Genomic DNA, 8379 nt, shown 5'->3' on the forward strand with positions numbered 1-8379 from the left:
ACTAGACTGATGACATCGTGGTGTGAGCACAGTGTTCCCATGAGCTGAAGTTCCAAAAACTCAGCCAAAATTTCTGATCTAGAAAAACATTTCATGGCGGAGGTGGGGAGGGAAGCGGTGATGGTGGGGGGCTTCATCCCCCCGCCGCCCCCCGTACAATATCAAAATTAACCAACTTGCTGTACTGCCAGCACACCCCTGGCTTCTAGGAGGTCCACGAAGTTAAGGGAGGGAGGAAAATGTCACGGCATTTGCGCGCGGTGATCTACTAACCCCCTCGCTGCTGCCTCCACAGCGCTGGAATACGGGCAGCCAACGGCGACCGCTTTCACTTCCCGAATGAAGGGGACAGCGCGTTGTGCAAATTGCCAGCCAGGTGACACACAGATGGGACGTGAGTATCAGTATCCAGAGTTGAATTTCCACGCGAGATGGGACCCAGGGCCACGTGCGCACACGAGCAGCGAGACCCCCCCCTCCGGGCTTAGCGCTAACGCCGCTAACTCCCCTTAACGTCCCAAAGGTTAATTTCGCAGTTTTGCGGGTTTTAGCCCAGATTTATCTACGTTTCCATCGCCCCTGGTAAGTTAGTTTCGCACGGCCGCACCTGCTGTGCCGCGCAAAGTGGGCCGACGCGAGGCGTTCTGGAGAGGATTTAGATCCGCGGTGCGTCTGGAGGTTACGGAAGGGCAGAGAGGTGGGGGGGGGGGTGCGTAGGAGCGCCGGTGTGTGAAGCTAGTCGGGGGTGAGTTCGTTCTCCGAGTCTGTTGTCAATTATAGATTTGACGGCGTCGCTCGCTCTCTCTCTCTCTGGCCCCTGGTAGCTCGGTCTGGCGCCCTCTTCTTCCTCCTCCGCTAAACGAGGGCCCTAAAAGCAGAGCTGGCGCTCAGATGGAGGTGTGGTTGGCACTTGCATCACCGAATGTGTCCATGTGACCCACCCGAGTTCACACTGCTGAGCGGTAAATCACCGTCATCCCACCCACCCACAAAAGACAAAGGTCGTAATAGTCTGTTGGGGAAATTCGTTCATTCATCACGCAACGTCAGCGATTCGAGTTATTTGTTTGATCCCACGTATCACCTGGGGGGGGGAGGGGGGAGGGTTAAGCCACCACGGGAGCGGCGCCATGCCTTTGAGGGTCGCAGTCTTCACTTCGAACGTCGATCACAACTTGCTGCTGAACGGGGAGAGACGTTGTCCACAGAGCGACAGCCCTCGAACTAAAGCGCTGTTAGTGAGGCCGGCGCGGCACACGAGGGGGTGGGTGGGTCAGCTCCGCGCTCGACCCGCCTTCGTCTCCCTCGTGACGATGTTTACTACACACCGCACAAGGTACTCGTTTCAGGCTGAGTCGACCTAGGGGAGGCCCAGAAGCGGTTCAAATAATCATTGCTGGTGGTGGCCGCGAGCAGACCGCTGCGCGACCGCTCCATAACACACAAAAAAACCCAAAGATCCCCCATATAGCCGAAACAAACTGTTGGGGCAAGTGCTGTTAGCGAGCAGCTATTAAGGCCGGCAAGGCACACGACGGGGTGGGTGGGCCAACACCACGCCTGGCCGCCTTTGTCTCCCCAGTGGTGATGTTTACTACACATCGCACCAGGTACTCGTTTCAGGCTGAGTCGACCTAGTGGAGGCCCAGGACCGGTTCAGCCGGGCTCGGCCTAAAGAGACGCAGGTCCCCCGTGCAGGTGGTTCAGCAAGACGCCGCACCAAACGATCCAAACCCTTCGATTTGCGCGCTGGAGAATGAAGGGGAACGACGATGAGCAAGAGACGCCCCCTGGCTTGAGCCTTCACGAGTCGACAGAGTTTCGCAAATATGAACGCACGGAGAGCCACGAACGCCTCCCTGAAGCGTCACCACGTGGAGCTCGATTGGTTGATCCACCGCAGGATGATTGCGACTTGAATCTCACCATGACAACCCGAATGTCACCATGACAACCAGACCCTCACCCATGACAACCAGACTCTCACCCATGACAACCAGACCCTCACGCATGGCAACCAGACTCTCACCCATGACAACCAGACTCTCACCATGGCAACCAGACTCTCACCCATGGAAACCAGACACTCACCATGACAACCAAACTCTCACCATGACAACCAGACACTCACCCATGACAACCAGACTCTCACCCATGACAACCAGACTCTCACCATGACAACCAGACTCTCACCATGACAACCAGACTCTCACCATGACAACCAGACTCTCACCATGACAACCAGACTCTCACCATGGCAACCAGACTCTCACCATGACAACCAGACGCTCACCATGACAACCAGACTCTCACCCATGACAACCAGACTCTCACCCATGACAACCAGACTCTCACCCATGGAAACCAGACACTCACCCATGACAACCAAACTCTCACCATGACAACCAGACTCTCACCCATGACAACCAGACTCTCACCATGACAACCAGACTCCCACGCATGACAACCAGACTCTCACCATGACAACCAGACTCTCACCATGACAACCAGACTCCCACCCATGACAACCAAACTCTCACCATGACAACCAGACTCCCACGCATGACAACCAGACTCTCACCATGACAACCAGACTCTCACCATGACAACCAGACTCTCACCATGACAACCAGACTCCCACCCATGACAACCAGACTCTCACCATGACAACCAGACTCTCACCATGACAACCAGACTCTCACCCATGACAACCAGACTCTCACCCATGGAAACCAGACACTCACCCATGACAACCAGACACTCACCCATGACAACCAGACTCTCACCATGACAACCAGACTCTCACCATGACAACCAGACTCTCACCATGACAACCAGACACTCACCCATGACAACCAGACGCTCACCCATGACAACCAGACTCTCACCCATGACAACCAGACTCTCACCATGACAACCAGACTCTCACCCATGACAACCAGACGCTCACCATGACAACCAGACTCTCACCATGACAACCAGACGCTCACCCATGACAACCAGACGCTCACCATGACAACCAGACTCTCACCCTGACAACCAGACCCTCACGCATGACAACCAGACTCACACCATAACAACCAGACTCCCACCATGACAACCAGACCCTCACGCATGACAACCAGACTCTCACCATGACAACCAGACTCCCACCATGACAACCAGACTCTCACCATGACAACCAGACTCTCACCATGACAACCAGACACTCACCATGACAACCAGACTCTCACCATGACAACCAGACTCTCACCATGACAACCAGACTCTCACCCATGACAACCAGACTCTCACCATGACAACCAGACTCCCACCATGACAACCAGACTCTCACCCATGACAACCAGACTCTCACGCATGACAACCAGACCCTCACCATGACAACCAGACCCTCATTCTAAATTTTAAGTTTTCGTGACTGCAAGGATTCATAATCTTTGTTTTTTTCGGTAAAGTCACGTAGGTACATTTTTGTAATGAAAAAATATAAATAAATTAAATCACGACGTTTCAGAGGCAACACAAGCTTCCGTCTTCAGGTGGAAACGTCACAGCAAAATCACTGTATCAAGTGAAGAGAACTCTAAGAGACACGACCTTAGATATACTGACAACCTCACTCTCATTCACAATAGGTTTTTTTTGGTGGGTGGGAAGGGTTAGGCCATCGTGTAACAAAGTGTGACAATGTGTGTCGTAAACACTTCACCGCCTTCCACAGCCAATTCATAAAAGTGGCATGCGAATCAAAGGTGGCGATGTTCGTAACTTTAAACTATTTTACAACGAAACTTGTTTCTACTTCACCAGGTCAGAGGCCCGCTCAGCTGTATAGCGTGTTATCAGAAGCGACCTGGCGATCACAAACGGTTGCTCACCGAAGTGGCTTATCGCCGTGTGGAAATGTATAGCAGCCAAATGCTCTAAACGCACGCTGGTTCTAAATGTGCAGGGAAAACCCGGAGGACCCGGAGAAAAATTCACGTGCCCGCAGAGAGAGAGAGCGGGGGAGACATGTAAGCTCCCAATATACAGCAGCAGGCGTCAGGGTCGGGATGGAACCCACGACCTCTTGTATACCAGGCGAGGTAGTTAACATCTCCGAGCCACCGTGATGATGATGATAATGAAAGAGAGACACTCAAACTCCAAATATACAGCAGCAGGCGTCAGGGTCGGGATGGAACCCACGACCTCCTGTATACCAGGCGAGGTAGTTAACATCTCCTAGCCACCGTGAGGATGATGACAGAGAGACGCAAACTCCGCAGGCGTCAGGGTCGGGATCTTACCCACGACTTCCTGTATACCAGGCGAGGTAGTTAACATCTCCGAGCCACCGTGATGATGATGATGATAATTAAAGAGAGACACTCAAACTCCAAATATACAGCAGCAGGCGTCAGGGTCGGGATGGAACCCACGACCTCCTGTATACCAGGCGAGGTAGTTAACATATGGCTACGTTTGATTCACGTGACACAATACAATCAATCTGCTGTGTCGGGTGGAGGAGGGTTTACGACACACATTTTCACAATTCTTGATCTGACTAAAAAAAAGAATCACTGATGAATCAACACCGCAGCAAAAGCGGGGCAGGCAATGCTTCAGCCCTTCCTCTGCTCCGAGAAAGGGCCGTTGCCCGAAACGTCGGCTATTGTAAATACACGCGTCTCCTTTATAGGCGTTGTCATTGACGAATCTGTTAAGTCTCTGGCAAGATCAACGAGCCGAGTCAAAGTGAAGAGAGCGGTGGGGGGGGGGGGGCGTGAGGAAACACGTGGCGGTTGACGGACAAGAGCAGTGGATGTGCTCTGAGGGCCACTTCAAACACCTCGTTTGAAGTGCCATCATCGCGGGGTGCCAAAGGCCCGCAATCTCTGCGCGGCGCCTAATTGATTCAACAGAAGAAGTTTACAAACAGCGAGATCAACTTTCCTGCCAAGCTCGCTCGCTCGCTCGCTCGATCTCCTCGCCCGTGGCGGTGGCGGCCGCGGAGTGCGTGAGAGAGTGAATGAGTGTGAATGAGTGAGTGAAAGAATGAGAGAGAGTCAGAAAGAGAGAGAGGGCGTGAGAGAGTGAGTGTGAATGAGTGAAAGAATGAGAGAGTCAGAGAGGGCGTGAGTGAGTGAATGAGTGAGTGTGAATGAGTGAGTGTGAATGAGTGAGTGAAAGAATGAGAGAGTCAGAGAAAAAGGGCGTGAGAGAGTGAATGAGTGAGTGTTAATGAGTGAGTGTGAATGAGTGAGTGTGAATGAGTGAGTGAAAGAATGAGAGAGAGTCAGAGAAAGAGGGCGTGAGAGAGTGAATGAGTGAGTGTGAATGAGTGAGTGTGAATGAGTGAGTGAAAGAATGAGAGAGAGAGTCAGAGAGAGACGGCGTGAGAGAGTGAATGAGTGAGTGTGAATGAGTGAGTGAAAGAATGAGAGAGAGAGAGTCAGAGAGAGACGGCGTGAGAGAGTGAATGAGTGAGTGTGAATGAGTGAGTGAAAGAATGAGAGAGTCAGAGAGAGAGGGCGTGAGAGAGTGAATGAGTGAGTGTGAATGAGTGAGTGAAAGAATGAGAGAGAGTCAGAGAAAGAGGGCGTGAGAGAGTGAATGAGTGAGTGTGAATGAGTGAGTGTGAATGAGTGAGTGAAAGAATGAGAGAGAGTCAGAGAAAGAGGGCGTGCGAGAGTGAATGAGTGAGTGTTAATGAGTGAGTGTGAATGAGTGAGTGTGAATGAGTGAGTGAAAGAATGAGAGAGAGTCAGAGAAAGAGGGCGTGCGAGAGTGAATGAGTGAGTGTGAATGAGTGAGTGTGAATGAGTGAGTGAAAGAATGAGAGAGAGAGTCAGAGAGAGACGGCGTGAGAGAGTGAATGAGTGAGTGTGAATGAGTGAGTGAAAGAATGAGAGAGAGAGTCAGAGAGAGACGGCGTGAGAAAGTGAGTGAGTGTGAATGAGTGAGTGAAAAAATGAGAGAGAGAGTGCGTGAGAGAGAGAGAGAGTGAAATAAATTCAACATACATACGTAAATGATTGACAGTATGAGTGAGTGGTCCAGAGAGTGAGGAAATGGGTGACGGAATGAGTAAGAGAGTGAGTGAGAGAGTGAATGAGAGAGAGTGAATGAGTGAGAGAATGAGTGAGAGAGTGAGTGAGAGAGTGAGTGAAACGGCCGTGGTAACATGATTTCGAGACTCCAATCGATTGCAATTCATCAACATCGCCGGCCTTGATCTAAACGTTGCCGCAAACAATCGGTACTTTTTTCTATTCACAAAAAATATAACACATTCATCAATAACCCTGCAGCCTTAAAAATGAAAACTATACAATAGGTGACGTTTTGGGCAATGGTCCTTCTTCACAGCACCTTTTGCACACCTTTGCAAATGTTTCCATCCGTCCAGATGTCCCGAGCAGCACTGAACGCAACTTTCCCAACACCCAACACCCCCGGGTTCTCTCACAACTCTGTCCTACTCAGCTTCTACGTCATCAGCCGTGATCGATCCACTGCTGGACAAAGGCCATCCACCTCTCACGATCCCTAAGATGTAATCACCCACCCAGTATCCGCACACTTTTTTTAAAATATTTATTAAGGACGAAGACAAAATAGCCTTTCACAAACTGTTGGGACAAATTCTATCAAGGCCGGCACAGCAGACGAACGCGGTGGGTCATCAGCAGCACGCCCGGCCGCCTTTATCTCCCCGGTGTTGATGCGAAGGATCGGCACCACCACGCTCGCTAGCTCACCCAACCGCAGTCTTCTCTCCCCCTATACCCGGTGAGTCCCCCGCATCTGGCTCACAAGACGCAATATTCCCCAAGTTTCGAAGCAAACACCGAGACCCATAGACTCACACCGAGACCCACAGATATCGTTATCCGACAATTTGACCTTTTAGGTCTTCTCCGCGCCGTTGACCCGTGTAGATGGCTCCAGTAGCCGGCTCGGAATTGGGCCCCCGTGCCCACCCAGCCTGTTCACAATCGACAACTATCAGCGGCCCTCCGACGTTCCCTTCCGATCTTCTGCATCGCTCATCCCGAGCCAATGACGACTTATTTGAACCGCGCGACAAGTCCGACGTTACTGCAATCAACACGCACGCTGCCGTATGGGGGTGGGTGGGGGTGGAACTGGGAGCAACACCTTATCGGGGTTCTTTAATGCCCCGCTTCAAAAAAACAATTTGTGAATGCCACGCGCAGCTTCAACTAGGCCTCGGCAAGGTAAGATAATTGTACCCTTTTTACCGGGTAAAAGGGTAAAGGTAAAGGCGTCGACATGCCAAGGGGTAAGGGTAAAATGTAGGGTAAAAGGTAGGCTCGTTGCTTTTACACTTTTACCTTACCTTGCCGAGGCCTAGCTTCAACACACGCGAACCGTGCACGATGTGGTCTTGCCAACCGCTAGGGTGGCAAAGGCCCAGCCCTGCAACTGCCCGCTGCCGTCACTGCTGTCGGCATGGCCTCCGCTAGAGAGGAGCTCTACAGACCCCCTCTCTGTCGAGGGTGTTTGGCCTACTCTTCCAACTCTGGCCAGTGCGTCTTGGAAGAGGAGGGAGTTACACACATCCCCCCCCCACACACACACACCTCACCATCAAATTCGACCTGCTGTGGATGCACCCACGTGTACTGTTGGGTGGTGAAAGGTGCACGGGGAAAGAGGGGGAGGGGAGGGAGATGGAATGTAGTGGGGAGGAGGAGGGGAGGGGGAGGCAATTAAAGAATCTTGAGCCATTGTTTCAGCTTCCACGCCGGGAGACCGAACCGACGGCGACCTGTGGGTTGTAAGTCAAGTGAGGTCTGAGCAACAGCAGCCAACCCTCCTGCATCCCTTGCTCGTTCTATTGTCAACGCGTGCTGTGCGATTGTAACGAAGCGCCCGAATGAATAATGAATGAATAATGAATGCATTGTTCCAATTACATCTCAGGCGCGCGACAGACTCGAACGGACAGCGCACGAGGAAACTCCACGAGGCGTGTGAAGTTAACCCCCCCCCCCGAGCTCCCCACCGCAACGCCTCCAAATAAGAGAGACGTAAACACTCTATGCGTCGTATTTAATAAAACATAATACATCGTCAAATGTAAGCCGAATCGTACCTTGATGTCGGGCTCCATCCTCAGATGTTTGAATTTCTTCTCTCGTTTCCACCCCCCCACCACCACCACCAACCCCTTTCAATTTTTCATTTTCTCGCAGACGTTCGGTAACTTGGAAAAGAGAGCGGCTGTGATCAAGCCAAGCGCGCCATGGCGAACGCAGCGTGGAGCAGCAGCGAAAATCATCGCTTTTAATTCAATCTCATCTCGACCATTCTTTCGTCGTTAAAAAGTCGTGTCCACTGCCAGTCTCCCCTCGCACGCATCTC

The 8379-nt window shown here is 51.9% G+C and overlaps 1 long non-coding RNA gene across 1 annotated transcript in view; it reads right to left on the reverse strand.

The window, feature by feature from the left end:
• The window catches only part of LOC133353979 (uncharacterized), an 84725-nt gene extending 76567 nt beyond the window's left edge, over positions 1–8158 (reverse strand). Inside the window, exon 1 of the long non-coding RNA XR_009756512.1 lies at positions 8111–8158. This is a non-coding gene — a long non-coding RNA (uncharacterized LOC133353979). The remainder of the gene's footprint in view (positions 1–8110) is intronic.
• Positions 8159–8379: the final 221 nt, after the last annotated feature.

Source organism: Lethenteron reissneri, chromosome 45 (genome assembly GCF_015708825.2).
Source record: "Lethenteron reissneri isolate LAM-NWPU_2019-01 chromosome 45, ASM1570882v1, whole genome shotgun sequence".
NCBI classification, from domain to species: domain Eukaryota; kingdom Metazoa; phylum Chordata; class Hyperoartia; order Petromyzontiformes; family Petromyzontidae; genus Lethenteron; species Lethenteron reissneri.